The sequence below is a fragment of the Stegostoma tigrinum genome, chromosome 11 (assembly GCF_030684315.1).
Source record: "Stegostoma tigrinum isolate sSteTig4 chromosome 11, sSteTig4.hap1, whole genome shotgun sequence".
NCBI classification, from domain to species: Eukaryota; Metazoa; Chordata; class Chondrichthyes; order Orectolobiformes; family Stegostomatidae; genus Stegostoma; species Stegostoma tigrinum.
The window spans coordinates 62287784-62307095 of NC_081364.1; the positions used below are offsets into that span (position 1 = coordinate 62287784).

The following is a 19312-nucleotide window of genomic DNA, read 5'->3' on the forward strand; positions in this document are numbered from 1 at the left end:
AGTTAAAGATGGCAGATATCCTTCTCTAAAGGGCGTTGGCGAGCTAGATGGGTTTTTATGACATCAATGGTTACATGGTAACCCTGAGCCTAGCTTCTAAATGCAGATTTATACTGAATTAAAATTTCACTATTTGCCTTGGTGCCATTCAAACCGACATCTCCAGAACATTATCCTGAGGTTCTAGGAACATATGTAAGCCATTCAGTCATTGAGCCTGTCGACCATTCATTAAGGCCATGGCTGATCTGTGGCCTAGCTCAGTTTTTTGGCGTTTGGCCCATATATCCCATAACAGATATTGTCTGTCTCAGATTTAAAATTAACAACTGATCCAGCATCTACTCTGATTTGGAAGTAGATTACTGGTTCAGTCATTTTGACATGCTTCATAAGTTTATTCCCTACTTATTGTTTGCTTACACTCTATTTTATGTCCCCTGTTAAGTCTCCAGCTTGAGAGATAGTTTAGTCATATGAAAATAATGGCAACCGTATTCCTTATTGAGTGAAACATGGAATGAAAAGGACCCTGCATGTAATTTCTCCCTCTTTTAGTATTAAGCTATCTTTCTTAACGTGTTTATGTATGTAGAGGTTTACTGCATTTAAAACTTGTTATGCTTCCGTGATCTTGATTAAACCTTGCAAGGATAAATACTGAGTTCAATGACAGACAGCAAGGAAAGAACAATACAACACAATACCTAGAGATTTAGCGAGATTTTTAGTTGGTTGAGTAAACTTTTCAATGTATGGTTGATTATTCTACTCCAAGGAATAGTAATTATAACCCTAGATTGATTCCAGATATGCGAGGCTTGTCTTGTGGATGGAGATTGAGCAGTTTATCCTTCCCATGTTATAACTGGTTAAGGAGCGCACAGTGGCTTGAAGCTTTTGGTTTTTGCACTGTTCTTTTCCAGACTCGTATCACTTTAATCCTTCCCTTACCCTGATCATCATCATCATTTTTGAGCATACTTTCCTTAATGAGCCAGATTCCTTTCATGTGAGCTTCACATCAATGCATGGTTTTCACGTGATTTGTTTGACTGTACCTTATCTCTAGTTTCTGGGGTTGTGAGTCTTAGCAGGGCTTAGACATTCCAATGTTGTATTCCCTACAGACAACTTCAATGTCTCAATTTTTTTGGCTGTGAGTAAGTTTATTTCCCCATTGTTCTACTATGTGGGAAACTTTTCTATATTATGCCCTACTTGTGAATTTTCCCACCTTATTATGGTACAAAGACAATTCCTAGTAAAATTCATACAAATTAGGGTCAGAAGCTATTTGCCCCTTCGAGACTGTCTCCACCATTTGGTAAGATAATTGCTGATTTGATTATGGCCTGAACCTTATTACCTACCCTAATATACTTTGACTTTCTTGTTTGTTAGGAGTTGAATGGAGGCAGTGGCATAGTGGTAATGTCACTGGACTAGTAATCCAGAATTCCAGACTCATGTTCTTGGAGCTGGGCTTGAATCTTATATTTCAGACTGTTAAATTCACTCAGGAAATATGTGTGTCACTGGCTAGGCCAACATTTATTGCAGACCCCTATTTGCCCTTGAAAAGGTAGCGGCGAGCTGCCTTCCTGAACTTTTGCAGTCTATGCGCTGCAGATAGACTCTCAGGGCTGCTAAGGAGGGAATTCCAGGATTTTGACTCATTGGAGGTGAAGGAATGGCAATTACATTTCAAAGTCAGGATGGTGAGTGGCTTGGAGTGGAACTTGCAGATTGTTCCCACATAGCTGCTGACCTTGTCCTTTTAGATGGTTGGAAGGTACTGTCCAAAGATCTTTGAAGTTCAGCAATGCATCTTGTAGCTAGTGCCTGCAGCTGTTACTGAGCTTCCGTAGTGGCGGGAATGGATGTTTGTAAATGCGATGCCATTCAAGCGGTCTGCTTTGTCCAGGCTGATGTCAAGTTTCTGGAGTGCTGTTGGAGCTGCACACATCCAGGCAAGTGGGAAGTATTTCATCACACTCTTGACTTGTGCGTTGTAGATGGTTAACAGGCTCCGGAGGAGTCAAGAGGTGAGCTACTCACTGTAGGATTTGTAGCTGCTGTGTTTATGTGGCCGGTCCAGTTGAGATTCTGGTCAGTGATAACTTCTAGGATGTTTATAGGGATTCATGATAGTAATATCATTGAATGTCAATGTTTGATTGTCTGCCTCTTGTCGAAATGGTCTTTGCCTGTTTTTTTTTGAGACTTTACTGTTATTTGCCACTTTTCACTACAGCCTCTTGTCCAGGTCTTGGACATGGACTGCTTCAGAACCTGAGAAGCGCAATCAACCCTGCTCCCCCATCATAATTCAACCCTTAATTCCAGATTTTTACTGAATTCAAATTCCAATACTTGCCATAGTGGCATTTGAACCTGGGTTCCCAGAACATACCTGGGTTACTGGTTTAGCAATGATGCCACTTGGTCAGTACCTCCCCCATTCAATAAATTTGTATTCAGTAAAAATCTATGATAAAAAGCTGGTCTAGCAGTGACAGTGTACCCACCCTTGATTACTGAACCAAATGACTTTTTACAACAGTGTCCTTTTGGGAAGGAAATATGCTGTCCTTGCCTGATCTGGCCTAGGTGTGATTCCAGGCCACAGCAACATGGTTGATTCTTAAGTGTCCTCTTCGCAGTTAGTCTTGGGCAGTGATTCCTAGGAATCCGCCAAGTGAACCTTCCCTGGATTGTTTCTAACACAAGTATATCTGTTTTAAGACCACATCTGTACTCTGTACTCCAAGTGCGGCCTCATCAACACACTATACAACTGTAGCAAAATATTTATTATTTTTAATTTCCCTTGCAATGAATGGGAATGTTTAATTTGCCTGCCTAGTCTCTTGTTGTACCTACATACCAACCTTTAGTGATTTATTACCAAATACTTCAGTTTTTCAGGAGTTGTGTAAGTTATCTATATTTAAATAATATGCTGTTCTTCTGTTCTGACCAATGTGGGTAAGATCACATTTTCCTACATTATCCTCCAATTGTCAAATTTTTACTTACTTAAACCTTTCTGTATTCTTTGTAGTCATTTTTCCTCTTTACAGCTTAGGTTAGTGTTTGTTTCTAGTAATAGTTTGGTTTAATAATTAATATTCTGTTTGGTAACCTAATAATTGTACAGCTTCCCATTTGAAAGGGATGTGTCTTTGATGTATCTTCATGGAACCATAACAACGTGTTTTTTGGCAGACTGAACTATCCGTAGCAGGTGGTATTCCCCAACTAAATTTCAGATCACTTAATGGTATTTTGTATCATTTTGATGGTGTGCTGGTAATTCTTAAGTAAGTGGTATAAGTGCAATTAAAGTAACAAATTGTGCATATACTTAAAAGGCTCTTCACACGGATCTTTCTTTTTAACTATTGTTTCTCCTTACAACCAATTATCACAATCAGAATTTTATTCCTTCAGTTTTATTTACTGTGAATATTACAAAGCAGTCACAATGTATTTGTGTATTTTATTTTGGTTTGTTTGAAAGTCTCTATGGAGAATGTCTCATTTTCTAGGTATATAAATGTTTTCTCACATTTGTGGCAGTAGTAACGTTTCATGTAACATTGTCAAGGAGCTGAGCACGTCTGGAATATATTCTTTATGTTTCAACATGTATTTATACTAGTCAGTTGCTTCTTATACGATATCACATCACGCTTATACCTGTATCCCAAAGTCAAGCTAATGTTCTTGACTTTAGGAGACCTGGTCATCTTAGCAAAAGGTCAAAGTGAGCCTCTGTTTCAAGATCCTTAGCTTATCTTACCCTGTACGGTTCTGATGCCTTTAGTGACTGTCGCATTTAGTTGTCTGAAAGACATAGGGTAAGGATACAAGCATCTCTGAGATATTAATTAAGTCAACTAGTTTAATCTGTTTGTCCCTTTCACTAGAATAAGCATTATCACCAGATTTTTAAGTTTCAGTTAAACTATATCAAGACGAGTTCTTTCAATTCCCATTTGATATTATGGTTTTCCTATCCCTATCTTTTGTTTTGAACGGGGCGCCTATTATTTGCTATTTTGTCTCATTCAGGTGACCAGGAGAAACTTTACATCGAAAACAATATTCTCATTTTTTAAGCAGAAATCAAATATTGCCATTGGATTCCGGGCATGAATATATTTGCACTTTTGTTTTTATTTCAGATGACATTTGTTTACTTAAAAGGGACCTGCTAAATTACTGTTGACATTTTAAAAGTATTCCGCATTCTACTAGCAGTGTGGTTGAACTGACTCATTTTGTTAGCGTTCAAGTTAGTTTTCTCCAAAATAAGCTTCATTGAAGCACAAGAACCACCTAGACTGTTTTTCCAATTGCATTTTTGTTTGAAAGTTATAATTGATTCACTTCAGCTTAAACCTCAGCAATTTCTCTTCAAGTGCTTAGAATAGCAATTCATATCGTCTTTCCTCTTGCCTCTTGCCAGAACCTCCCTCTGGCACCCGTGGCAACCGCTACAGTTGCATCCTGTTTGAACCTGGATGTGTGTATGTAAATTTGAGGCAGAGTGGTAGTGTCCCAACCTCTGAACCAGGAGCTGTAGGCTCTGTACAGCACTGGGCTGAATTCACGACTCTGCAATTTCTTGCGGCCTTGGGAAGAGCAGTTGCCATACCAAGTTGTGATGCATCCAGATAGGATGCTTTCTATGGTGCATCTATAAAATTGGTAGGACTCCATGTGAACATGCTGAATTTCCTTAGCCTCCTGAAGTAGGCATGTTGTTGTGCTTTCTTGACCATCTCATTCTTGTGGGTAGACCAGGGCGAATTGTTGGTGATCAACACTCTTAGGAACTTGACACGCTCGACCACCTCCACCTTGGCACCATTGATGCAGACAGGGGCATGCCGTCTACTCCACTTGCTGAAGTCAATTACCAGCTCCTTCATTTTGCTGACATTGGAGAGACTTGTCTTTTCACCATAACACTAAGCACTCAGTCGCTGAACTGTGTTCTGTCTCATTGTTGTTTGAGATCCAACCTACTGCAGCAAACTTGCAAATGGAGTTGCAGTGGAGTTTGGCCACACAGTCATAAGTGTATAAGAACTGAGGTAGGGAGCTGAGCACACAGCCTAGCAGGGCACTAGTGTTGAGTATTATGGTGGAGGAGATGTTGTCAGCTGTTCTTACTGATTACAGTTTATGGATCAGGATGTCGAGGATCCAGTTGCGGGCTTGGGGCGTGAGGTGGGTGAAGACCTAGGTCTCGGAGCATAGAGATGAATTTATTTGGACTTATGAGCCATTTGGATTTCTGCCAAACGTTTTCAAGGCTGGGCTTATCTCTTACAAAACAAAATGTTCCTTTTCCACAGTTGGAAAAGTAAGCTTTGAACAAAAACTACATGCAAATAAGCAAATTTAAAATTGAATTAATCTCTTCAGTTTTCTGTTACTTATTGCATGATGTTGAATTAAAACAAAAGGACATCACAATCACAATCACGATCATTCATGCAACTTTGAGGTCATAGTCCACGACAGGAGTCAGTATTAAGTGCGTAAAACCTGTTACGTTCCTTATTCTTGAAACCAAGAGCTCAACTAGTTCACAACCAAAACATTACTCAAGGTTCCCGCAAAATAACCAGGTGTGCAACAGAATAAGTAACAAACTTGTGCTTTTGTCGTAAGATGCCAGATGAGAAAGGACTACTGACTTTCGGTCCTACGCAACAGAAGATGTATGACACTGCATTTGTTCTTGCAATACTTTACAGTCACTAGATTTAAAGAAACGCAACACTGTCTTGGTTTCACTCATTTGACTTTAAATTTTATTAAAACTTTGGCGTTTAATTTCTTGTGACACGGAAATAGGCTATCAAATTCTGAGTTGGTTTGAATTTTGTTTATTTTCCTTCGAAACAAAACTTGCCACCTATTTCTTGCTCACAGTATTTTTAACTATTTCTGTGGGTTTTTTACCTAAAGGGATCAAAGAGCAAGGGGAGCATAGAAACACTGAAAATAGGAGCAGGAGTTGGCCATTTCGCCTTTTGAGCCTGCTTCGCCATTCAGTATAATCATTGCTAATCAATAGGGTACTGAGTTGGATGATCAGTCATGACCATATGGAATGGTGGTGCAAGCTTGAAGAGCTGAGTGGCCTGCTCTTGCTCCTATTTTCTATTTTCTAGCCTCACCATTTCCCTCCTGCATAACTTGAATTTTCTTTTCATTACAAAAGCTGGAAGGTTGCTAGTAAATGCAATGGAATGTTTTTAACTGATAAGTTTAGGATTGCTCTATGAACTGTACCTTCAGTTGCTTGTTTTGGTTCCCTAATGTTTCTTATTTAAACTTTATTCTCCCCTTATGTTTCTGTAGTTTCTATCTTGTTGAGCTTTAATTGCAAGTGCACTGGCATTAAGGTTAGAAACATGCTGAAGTGTTTTTGTACAGAACTGCTACATTGTTCCAAATCTTAAACCACCTGGCTCAGTTGCCCTGTATCCTTTTAAGTTTACGTGAGCGCTGTAAGGGAAGGTCACTCACCGTCTTGCTTTGTAACTAATATTTGCTTGTGCTATCTCAAACCTGTTTAACATTTAGAGTGGTGTAATGTTATATATTCCAATGTAAGTGTCTTTGATTGCTGCTTGGTTTATCCTAAGAAGGGATGAGGACAGCTAGTTCCATCTTGAGTATCTCTGGTTTTCGGGGTTCATATGTTCTAGTTGTTATAGGATCAGACCGGCAAAGAGGCCACTCATGAAACCACTTTATTGAGAAAATGTCAGAACAATCTTCAGTTTTCAGGTAAAATACGGCAGTAAATTACAATCTAGCACAGGCTGAATTCTTTGAGAATCATGGAAACAGGGTGAGCATATCACTTGGAGACAAACACTAGGCTGGGAGAACATGGCAGGCCAGGCAGCATCAGGAGGAAAGGAGCAGTCAGGGGTTTGCGTATTACTCTTCAGGACTGGATGGGGTTGGGGGGTGGGGTGTTGGGGTAGCTGCAGATAAAGTTGGGGAGTGGTGGAGGCTGAATGGTGGTGATAGATGGACACTGGTGGTAGATACGACCTGGTTGGTTGATGGGAGGGATGAATCTGATTGGTGGCTGGAAGAGGGGATCGGAATGTGGAATGGAAAGGAGGAGGTGGAGCTGGGGGGTGGGGGGCATGGGGAGCAGCAGTGGGTGACAAGGGTTACTTGAAATTGGAGAACTCGATGTTGATTCCTCTGGGCTGTAGGGTGCCCAGGTGGAAGATAAGGTGTTCTTCAAATTTGCATTCCAAGTCACTGTGACACTGGAGGAACCAGAGGGCAGACATGTCGAAGGGGGAGTGGGACAGGGAGACGAAACGGGCGGTGACCAGGCGGTTAGGTTGGCCGTTAAAGGCCAGGTGGAGATGTTCGGTGAAACGGTCACTTAGTCTACGTTTGGTCTCACCAATGTAGAGAAGACCACATCGGGAGCATCGGGGATGCAGTAGAATTGGAGAAGATGCAGGTGAAGCTCTGTCTCACTTGGAAGGACTGTTTAGAGCCCTGGGTGGAAGGTGAGGGAGGTGATGTGCGGGCAAATGTTGCATCTTTTACAGTTACAGGGGGAGGCATCGGATGAGTTGGAGTGTTTGGTGAGGAGTGTGGCAAAGGGAATGGTCCTTGCGGAAGGCAGAGAGGGGTGGAGAGTGGAACATGTTCTGGTGGTGGGGTCTAATTGGAATTAGCAGAAGTGTTTGAAGATGATACATTGGATGCAGAGGCTGGTGGGGTGGAAAGGGAGGACAAGAGGGACTCTGTTTATTATTTTTGGAGGGGGTGGTGGTGAAGAGCTGTGGAGCCAGGAATGGAGAAGGTGCAGTGGAGGGCTGTCTCTATTGACAGAGGAGGGGGAAAGAGCGTTGTTTGAAAAAGGCGTACGCCCAAGCTACTTAGGAGTGGAATGTTTCCTCGTCAGAGCAGATGCAACCCAGATGGAGGAATTGGAAATACCAGATGGAGTATTTGCACTATACAGGATGCGAGCAGGTGTAGTCTAAGTAGCTATAGGAGTCTGTGGGTTTATAGTAAATGTCAATATGTAAACTATCACCTGAAATGGGAGTGGAGAGGTCAAGAAAAGGGAGGGAGATGTTGGAGATAGATTTGTCATGACTTTGGTAATCAGGCTTACTACACTCTCCCACGCTCCCTCCCTGTCTCCCACTCTCCCTCCCTGTCTCCCACTCTCTGTTTTAGCACCCCCATCCCCTGAATTCTTGACAACTTCACAGGATAGACACTATACAGATCGATCTACTTTTGAGGTGTCTGGAACTAGGCAAGGTTTCAAAACACTGATTTAGGTTAAGGTTTACATGAGAGGGGATTAGACAAAGCAGTGTTGTAGCATGGTAATATGGATAGTGTTAACTAATGTGTAGGGACAGAACATACAAACCTAAATATACCCAGCAAGTAAGGGATGAGGAGGGAAATATCTTCGTGTCGGAATTAGAGACTCTGTATTTATATCAGAATGGATGAATTGATGTCCTGGGTAGAAATCCATGAGTATGATGACCATTCCATTTACATTGATTGCAAACTTATCACAGCTGTGATATAAATATTCAAATATATTTGACATTTTGGAAGGGCAGTAAGTAAGGAATAGCACATTGGCATGGTTCTGTTAATAAAGTGATCAGTGCAGTAGTGAGAAATAATCTTGGTTCAGAGGATCAAAATGTAGAAATAGTTTGAATTGAGATTAGAATTGATAAAGGAAATAATTCATTGGGAGTATTTATTGGCCTCTTCACAGCTTCACTGTAGCACAGTGTGGAAATCAAGAAATAATGAGAAATTGTAAGGGTCTGGATGTAAGTTTGCTCACTGAGCTAGAAGGTTCATTTTCAGATGTTTCGTCACCATTCTAGGTAACAACATCAGTGAGCCTCCAGTGAAGCGCTGGTGTTACGTGCCGCTTTCTATTTATCTGTTCAGGGTTTCTTGGGTTGATGATGTCATTTCCTGCATCGATGATGTCATTTCCTGTTCTTTTCTCAGAGGGTGGTAGATGGGCTCCAAATCAATGTGTTTGATGATGGAGTTCCAGTTGGAATGCCATGTCTCTAGGAATTCTCGTGCGTGTCTCTGTTTGGCTCGTCCTAGGGTGGATGTGTTGTCCCAATCAAAGTGGTGTCCTTCCTCATCTGTATGTAAGGATACGAGTGATAGTGGGTCATGTCTTTTTGTGGCTAGTTGATGTTCATGTATCCTGGTGGCTAGCTTTCTGCCTGTTTGTCCAATGTAGTGTTTGTCACAGTTCTTGCAAGGTATTTTGTAAATGATGTTTTCCTGTAGACGCTGGTATGAAGTTCCCCATTGACTGCTCGCTCTACTGTGACATCTAGGAATGGCAGTTTGTTGTTGTTTTCCTCCTCTTTTGTGAATGTTATGCCAGTAAGAGTATTATTGATGGTCTTGAAGGTTTCCTCTAATTTGTTTTGTTTAGTGATGACAAAGGTGTCATCCACGTAGTGGACCCAAAGTTTGAGTCGAATGATTGGCAGAGCTGTTTGTTCGAGTCTCTGCATTACTGCCTCTGCTAAGAACCCTGATATCGGAGATCCCATGGGTGTTCCGTTGGTTTGTCTGTAGGTTTTGTTATTGAAAGTGAAGGCATAGGTCCACTAGCTTGATGTTACCTAGAATGGTGACGAAACGTCTGAAAACGAACCTTCCAGCTCAGTGAGCAAACTTACGTCCAGAACCGCAACCTGAGCTACAAATCTTCTCAAAACACGCTAGCAAATTGTAAGGGTGATACTGCAATAGTTGGGGAAGTTTTTAAACCTTGATTTGACAAAATCATCATGGAGACTGAGTTTATAATATATTTTGGGCAGTTTCTTGGAACAATATGCTCTAGAACCAATGATGAAATATTCGGTAATGTATAATGAAACAGGATTCATTATTGCTTTCATAGTAATTGATCCATAAGGCAAGAATTATAATATGATAGAATTTCACATGCAGTTTGAGGCTAAGAAATTTGTGTCGAAACTGATGTCGTTAGTCTTCATTTTATTTATTAATTTTATGAAAACATGATTGGCTAAAGTGGAATGGGAAAATGGGTTAAAACATGAAACAGTTCAGGAGCAGTGGCAAACATTCAAAAAGATATGCCATAACCTTCAATTAAGATGTACTCCACAGAACAGGATTGACTTTGAGAAGATAATAAAATGTGAGGCTGGATGAACACAGCAGGCCAAGCAGCATCTCAGGAGCACAAAAGCTGACGTTTCGGGAAGGGTCTAGGCCCGAAACGTCAGCTTTTGTGCTCCTGAGATGCTGCTTGGCCTGCTGTGTTCATCCAGCCTCACATTTTATTATCTTGGAATCTCCAGCCATCTGCAGTTCCCATTATCTCTTGACTTTGAGAAGGATGTGCTAATCATGGCTAAGTAAGGAAGGTAGCAAATCGAAAAAGATGTGCAATGTTGCAAAGGTTGTGAAAATTGTAGCAACCAACAAATAATGACTGAAAGAATAAGGGAAAAATTGGGACACGAGAGACGTATGAAACATGGAGCTTTTGCAAATATGTAGCAAAAGAGTAGCTAAAGTAAGCATTGGTTCCTTTGAGGGTAGCACAAAAGAATTGATGATGGAACACAAGGAAATGTCAGAGACTTTAAATGAGTATTTTACATCTGACATCACATTAGGAGATACAGAAAGCATCACAAGGATAATCATAAATGAAGAGACAAAAGGAATGAGAGTAAACAACCGTAATTGAAGAAACATATACCAGGAATTTTAATAGGACTAAAGGCTAGAAGTCCCCTCTCCTTGTTGGTTTGCAATCTTGGCTTGTAAAGGAAGTGGATAGAGTAGAGATAGTGAATGCATTAGTTGCAATATTCCAAATTCCTAGGTTCTGAAAATATTTCAGCAGAATGGAAAACTGCAAATATAATGCTACTATTCAAGAAAGCAAGGAAGCAGCAGGAAAGTAGAGATCAGCATTTAGAAATCTGAATACAATCAAGCAGAACCAATGCAATCTTGAGTGCGAAGTCTTGATGAACAATTTATTACAGTTCTTTGAGACTGTATCAAGCAGAGTAGATAAAGGGGAAACTGCAGAGGATTCATAAAAGGCATTTAATAATGTTCCACAGAAAAGTTTACTGAACAAAATTAGAGCTTGTTACATTGGGTATTCTATATTAGCATGAATAGGAGATTACTTTCTTCCAGTGAGCCAATATGTTGGGATAAATGGGTCATCTTCAGATTGACTGTAACCAGTTAATTACTGCTAGGGTCTTAGCTACTTACAATCTATATTAATAATTTGGATGAAGGACATAGTATTATAGACACATCTGATAACAGATAAATAGCTGGGATAAGAATGTAAAAAGTCTGTAAAGAGATGTAGATACCTTTAATGAGGGATAAAAATTTGGCGTATATTTTCTTACTTATATGAGGTTTTGGCAAGAATAGAAAAGCAGAATATTATTTAAATGCTGCAGAATAGTGGGATCTGGATATCCTCTTGCAAGAATTGCAGAGAGTCAAGATGCTGGTACAAGTTAATAGGAGGGCAAATAGAACTTCTGCTTTTTATTGTAACGGAGATAGAGTGTAAAAAGAGTCAGTCTTGCTATGTGTGGTTAAGGAATTTGGTGAGATTCCCCCTGGAGTATTCTGTACAGTTTTGGTGTCCTTAGCTGAGGAGGGATGTACTTGCCTTTGGAATCTGTTCAGAGAAGGTTCCCTGGGCTGATTGCTGGGATGAAGGTGTTGCCTTCTGAGGATGCATTGAATAAATTGGCCCTAAACGCATCAGAGTTTAGTAAATTGAGAAAGTCTTTTTGAGGATATGAGAAATATTTTTTCTGAGGCTTACTAGTGTTTGGAATTATTTACACAAAACAGTCTAGGCTGGCTCATCATTTATGTCAGAGGCTGAGAGATTTTGAGTTAAAGGTTATCAATGTGGCAAGCAGCAGAGTTCAGTCCACATAAAATCATCCACGATTTTATTAAATGACTCTGTAGACTCAAGGGGCTGAATGGCCTGTTGCTGCTGCTATTTCTTGTGATCTCATATTTTTGCTCATGACGAAGGATCTGAGCTATGCCGGACTAGGTGAACATGAAGTGAGTAAGATTCAAAACGATAAAGGTAGATAGAGAGTAGTTTCCTTTTCCAGTCTATAATTTTGAATTTGATCTAAGTGGGATAACTGAACAAACCCAGAAAATGATTTTTAATAGAAAAGATTTTAAGAATGTGAAAGGAAACCTACCATTTTCAAATGTCTCCACTATTTCTGTACCCGCAGCCCAGAATAACAAGATGATAATACATATAAAGAACAGGCATAAGGCATGTGAGCTAAGAAATCAATATGCTTACATGTATTGTTTGGGAAGTTTCCATCTCCAAGATCTGTGTCATTTACTCACTGTGGACGGTTTGCTTTTTCAAAGGTTTGAGTTTCGAGTTTTTCACGCCGTTTCCGCCATGTTGCTCCCCCAGCCGAAAAGACCGCGTATCAATAAGCTCGCTTCTCATTGGCTGATGGACGCTTAAGTACACTACTCCGCATTTGATTGGTGGAGGTCATTCCTAATGTATAAATACAGACGAGTTGTGTCCATTTTGTGTCTTCGGACTGAGACAGTAAAAGCTCTTTTTCTAAAGGCCTCGTGTCCTCTCTTCCTGCGTCAGTAAGTTTGGGGTGCGACTCTAGCTGGGGACTGGGGCTTGTCCGCTATCATCTAGTGTCACCGTTCGCATCAACTTGCGCCTAGTCGTCTGCGTACAGTCGATCGTACCTTGAGTCTGTAGCTATCGAGGTACCGCGAAATATAACAGTATTGAATGAGTAATGATGGAACAAGTTTGATGCCCTATTCCTTTTCATAAGCCGGTTAGAAAATAATGGATTATTGTTAGAGTCCTAGATCTGCTGGTGAAACTTTCCATTGCCATTTTGAGGATTTCAGCAAATTTTAATGATGGTCTTGTAGAATTTTGTTCATTTTTCTGTTTCATTCACCTGAACTGCAGAGTATGCCACAATACAATTCCTGATTCCAACTTTCCGTGCTTGGTTTCATCTTGATGGTTTATTCTGTTGACTACAAGATGAGATACTTGCAGCTTATTTGTTTTATGTTGAAGGTTTTACCAGAGCAAGAAGCAATTTGATACCAGCCACAACCAGTAAGAAAGCACCATAAAAGGTGCATATCTGCACCTTGATTAAATGCAACTTGTAACTTCAGGAGTCTGATTTTGAAAATTTTAATTTTGTATTGTTTTAGGTGTGACAGACTGAAGTGCAATGAACCTGAACCAGTGAAGAAATAGTTCCTCTAATTCACTTCTATGTTCAAATTCTTTAATCAGCAATTTTTTGACATTTTAAGAAATTTTAGGCAGTTTTTGAACAGTATGTTTCCATTGGATAATTTTTTTGGTGATAAATGTTAATTCAATTGACCCTAGGATATGGTCCTGTCTGTAGGATGTGTGTTCAGGTAAATGGGAGCTACTAATTAATCACTGATCACTTTGTAATAGGAATGCCCGAAACACTAAAATAAAACAGTCTTGATTCTTGGGACTGTACCATCAAATAAACCTGAAGGATAAATTGACTTGAGTCATTAGAATCAGGTTGGGAGCAGGCTTAACTTGTCTGCTGTTTGTTTCTTAAGAAGTTTCAGTTGTATTGCATACAAAAGATTCAGTATTCTGGTATAAGTTTCCAGTTGTACATATTTGAATTGAAACGCATCTTTATGTCGACGTGCTTAGCAGCAGCAGGTGCTCCATGTGCTCAGCAGTCTTATCATATGACTAGATGAGTGTATTGTACATAACTTTAGCCAGTAGCCATATGTGGCTAATTGGGAATTTGGATATACCTAATTACAGTTTTGCTGCTTAAATGAGAAATGAGTAGTAGGTATCACTATTAGCTTTGGTCTCAGTGCTCTGTATTTGCATGGGTACCTTCATCTTTTATGTTTTTGTTGGTGAAATGATAGAATAAAAGCGGAATATGCTAGTGTTTTTGGTTAACACTAGTAATAACATTGGACTTTAATGTGGAGGCATTGGTCTTGTTTTATGGAGAGGAGAGTTGTCATCTAGTACAAACAAACCCAGCCAATAATGAGAGAGAGATAATACAGTGTGAAGCTGGAGGAATATAGGCCAGGCAGTATCAGAGGAGCAGGCAAGTTGACATTTCATATTGGGACCCTCCTTCAGACATGGGCGGGGGAAGGGAGCAGGAAATAAATAGAGGAGAGGTGGGGCTGGGGAAGGTATGTGGGATGGTGTTAAGTGAATGCAGGTAGGGAGTGGTGGGGATTGGTCAGTGGGATGGGTGGGGCGGATAGGTGGGATCAGATGGACAGATTGTGTCAGTTCATGGAGGTGTGGATGAGAGGGAGGGTTGGACATGGGATGAGGCCGGTGTTGCCGAGATTTTAAAACTGGTGAACCCTGTGTTTAGGTCATCTGGCTATAGGCATCCGAGGCGAAATATGAGGCGCTGTTCCTCCGGTTTGCGGGTGGCATCATCGTGACCCAGGAGGAGGCCTGGGATGGGCATGTCACCCGGGGAATGGGACAGGGAGTTAAAATGGTTCACAACCAGAAGGTGTTGTCGTTTGTTGTGTACAGAGCACAGATGCTCTACAAAACAGTCTCCGAGTCTATGCTTGGTCTCAATGTTGTCGAGGAGGCTACATCAGGAGCAGCGGATAAAGTACACCAAGTTGATGATATACAGGTGAACCCCTGTCTGATATGAAAGATTTGTTTTGGGCCTCAGGTGGAGGTGACTGGGGATGTGTAGCGCTTTGTGCGGTTGCAGGGAAAGGTGTTGCGGATGGTGCGTCTAGTGGGGAGTGTGGAGTGGACGAGGGAGTTGTAGAGAGACTGCTCCCTACAAAAGGCAGAGATAGGGTTGGGGAGGGAAATATCTCTTTGGTTGAGAGGTCGGATTGTAGGTAGGTGGTAGAGTGGCAGAGAATGATATGCTGGATGTGGAGGCTGGTGGAATGATACTTGAGGACAAGGGGGATTCTGCCTTTATTTTTGCTGTGGGGAGGGGGTGTGAGGGAAATGCAAGAAATGCGGTTGAGGGCATTTTCAATCACTGGAGGGAGAATAGTACGGTCCTTGATATAGGAGGACATTTCAGATTGTGGCAGTGGAACACTCCACCTTAGCAGACTCAATTGAGGAGAAGGAATTGGGAGTAGGGGATCACATTCTTGCAGGAGGGTGGATGAGAGAAGGTGTAGTCAAGGTGACTGCGGGAGTTGGTGGGCTTGAAATTGATGTCAGTTTCAAGTTGGTCACCAGAGATGGAGACTGAGAGGGAGGTATTGGAGATAGCCCAGGTGAGTTTGAGATTCGGGTTCAGGTTCAAGGTGTTCATAAAGTTGATGAACTGTTCAAGCTCCTTGTGGGATGTTGTGGAGGAAGAGTTGGGGGTTAGTGCCACTGTAACAGCAGAAGATAGACTGTTCCATGTAGCCTGTGAAGAGGCAGGCTTAGCTTGGGTCAACGTGTGTACCCATGGCCACCCCGTTAGACTATAGGAAGTGGGAGGAGTTACAGAAGAAGTTGTTAAATCAGTTTGGAATTTATAGTATTTGTAACGTTTAAAGTAATACTAATTTGCTGTAAGGGACAAGTAGTACCCAACTCTGTTCTGGATAGAGGGGAGACAAATCTTGAAAGAAAGAGATGTCAGGAGGGCAGGGAAGATAGTGTCAGGGTGGTTGACAGAAATGGGAAGTGGGTTTGGTACTTCTAGGAGTGGTGTAGGCAGCAATGTAAACATGGTGAGAAAAGTGCAAGGAAGGTGTTGGTGCAGCCGTATGGAGCTAGGGAGAGTGTTTGGGTCTCTGGAAATGTGTGTATACACATATTTGGGTCTGAGAGAGTATAGGTATGTACATATCTGTAGGCAGTTTGGTGCTGAGAGGAATGACATGATCTGTGGATTGCTAATGTTTTCTCTGCTGCAAGTCAACGTTTTCAGCAGTTGCTTTGTTAAGACCAAGATCCCCCGTAACTGCTAGACAAAAACCTTAATGCACTAAAATTTACTATCTGGTAAAATCATACCAGAGTTGCAGTGATGATGCCAAAACCTGAAAGAAAAAGATTGCAAAGCTTCCTGAAAAGTTGAAAAATGGTGTATGTTCATTCTGTAAATACGTACTCAGTTGCACTACATTGTTATATTGAGTGATTTTTCTATCAAGGTTACAATGCAACTAGCTACAATTGTGGTGCTATCAACATTGGGACTTGATGGGTCTTAACACTTCAAGGTCAGTGGATCTAAGGGAGATTTATTCAAATGTGTGTTACATTTGAGTTGAATCCTATTCTAGTTTTACACCACATGCACTTTTCAGAAGGAGAGGTGAATATTATTAAAGCATGATAACCTTGATTGAACGCAATCTTAGTTCTGCCCAGCAGCACCGAAGCCAGCATTAATATTCTATCGTGTGATGAGCTAGCTCAGTGCAAACTGTTGAATCAATGCTGCATCAAGCAGTTCATTTACCAAGTGAAACTTCAGAGTGCCTTGACCATGGTTGATCATTGAGTTAGTTTTAATATGCCACAGATTAGCTTCACTTCAATTTGTAGTGTTTCCTTTCATTTGAATCCCGTTTTAATAATCACTGACATTCCATGCTGTCAGTTTGAGTCTCATGAAGTTGCAGATAAAGAAAGAAGGCAAGAACATAAAACAAGGTTTGTGACCAAGATGGAAGTACAAAACCAGTTGCAGAGAACACCTGATTTTATCAAACGGGAATAAATAGAGATGTTAGTTTAAAAAAAAAGATTCTTGCTTTCACTGATGCTACAGGTATTTTGACTGCGAAAGTGATGAGACCATAAGAACTAGGAACAGGAATAGATCGTTCAGACCCTTGAGCACACCATTTGTTCGGATCATGCCTGATCCAAAATTTCAACTTTCTTGCCCTTTCCCCATACCCTTTGATCCCCCTCCTGATCAACAATCTACTTATCTCTGTCTGCTTTAAATATACACAAGAATTCTACTCCCAAAGCTCTGTGGCAAGGAATTTGATGATACTCAGTCCTCAAGAGAAATCCTTCTTCATCTCAGCCACAAATTGGCGCCCTTAATTCTGAGACTTTGCCCTCTGACTCCGGACTGTCCTGTGAAGGGAAATGTCCTCTCATCGTTTACCCTGTGAATGCCTTTTAAGAATCCTATACATTTCGATGAGATCACTTCTCATTCCTCTGAATACCAGTGAGTATAGTCCCAACCTGTTTAACCTTTGCTCATAAGACAGTCTGCCCTTCCCATGGATCATCCTAACGAGCCTTCTTTGAACTGCCTCCAATGAATTACTATCTTTTCTTTAGGGGGACTAAAATTGTGTGCAGTATTTCAGATGTGGTCTCGCTAGCATCTTGTACAGGCGCGGTAAGACTTCCCTATTCCTGTACTCTAACCCCCTTGATGTAAGGGCCAATATTCCTATTCTGTTCTATCAGTGAGGAGGTATAGGTTTGTACGTGGGAAAGTTTGACTTCAGCAGCAAGTTCAAAGAATTTGGATATTTTGACTAAAAGTTGGGATAGAATTATGCCCATGTCACAATAAACACAATATTTTTTGGTCAAAGGTTGAAGTGCAACTTTTGCACTGGAGTGCCCTCTTCTCATGTAGTTATGCCTCATATTTGTTTTCAAGATAATACACTTCAAAAAAGAATGGATAGGATAGGATGCCGGACTTATTGATTCCAATCAGCTTACGTGGAACTGATGCATTTCCCTCACTTGTTTTGCTTCTGTACGACTGTGGGTTGTTTGGTAATGTGGAAAACTGCCGTCTCATTGCTATCAGTGGGCTGCTGTGACTTGTGTAATGTTGAGATACAATGTGTAGCTTGAAACAATAGGATAACAAGGTTTAGCATAGCTCGAAGCTACAAAATGACTCTCAACCTGAAAGCTTCCAGCAGTTTCTGTTGAATCAGGACCCCTGTCACTGGGTGAGGTTCAGTTATTCTTGTTACACCTGTATAGGGAGATGGGGTGGTGAGTTGTGCTGAACTGCATGATCTATCGTCCTCTTAGTTTCCCTTCCAGGCTATGCAGTTTTAGGGCATTTTAGAGTTTTCGTCTCGCTTTCAGTCATTCTGTCGTTTGGAGGGAGAAAAGACACTTTTTAAAACGTTTAAGGCTGAGTCTTCTAAAGTGAGAAATGATAGTTATTCTGAGTTTTAAACCCTTGTCTACAAAGAAGATTGCATTACTGTAGTAGCCTTAAGCTGTGAGAAGGTTTGATGGTCAAGACCAGGACAAGTTACCTGGGACTGTTCGTCAGGTAATGTGGCCCAGTGCGTGTAGCTTCATTGCAAATCCTGTTTTGAAATGATGGAAACCTTCCTAAGGGAGGATCAGCTAATGTGGAGGCGTGAGGTGTTTGGATTGCGTATCAAACACTTAGTCAGCTTTCCCGGATCCACACGCCAACCACAAAGACACTCTTTTCCTTTAGAGTCAGGCTGGGCTGGAATTGAATGTTTTGTAGGAAGTGGAGTTACAGTCTTCGGGTAAAATATCACATTTGGTTACGGACTGTACGTGCACAAAATTTGCGTTGGGACAATGAAGTTTCTGGCATTGATCTCTGAGAAAGTCTGCCCAGGGAGCAATGTGAAAATAGCTTTTGCTTGTCTGTGTTGCAGCCACTGGTACTCAGGTTTTCACTTAGTCTACTATATAATGCAAATATAGGCTGGGTTAATGCATAGCAATAGAGAGTTATGATCTGTTGGTGCAAAGATTGTAAGATTCTTTTGCTCACCCAGAAGAGAGACGTGGCCAGGTGAGTCTTCCCAGAACCACTTTGTGATGAACAATGTTTGGCCAAAACGTAAAGTTGGTCATTTTGGAAGGGAGAATAAAAATAATATTCTTTAAAATGGATAAAAACTGCAGATAGTTGCAATATAAAGGGACTTAGGGGCTCTTGAGCATGAAACACAAAGCTACCACAAAGGAGCAGGAAGTAATCATAGTTTCACACCGCAAGATAACAGATCCTTGGGTCTAACTCAACCTCGCCAACCAGACTCCCAATCTGACCTAGTCCCGTTTGCCAGCATTTGGCCTAGATCGCTCTAAACCCATCCAGATGCCTTTTAAAAAAAAGTAATTGTACCCACCTTCTCCACT

The 19312-nt window shown here is 41.0% G+C and overlaps 1 protein-coding gene across 2 annotated transcripts in view; it reads left to right on the plus strand.

Annotated features, from left to right (window-relative positions):
* The window catches only part of rad54l2 (RAD54 like 2), a 117531-nt gene that overhangs the window by 38587 nt on the left and 59632 nt on the right, over positions 1-19312 (plus strand). The gene's annotated exons all lie outside the window — the stretch shown is intronic.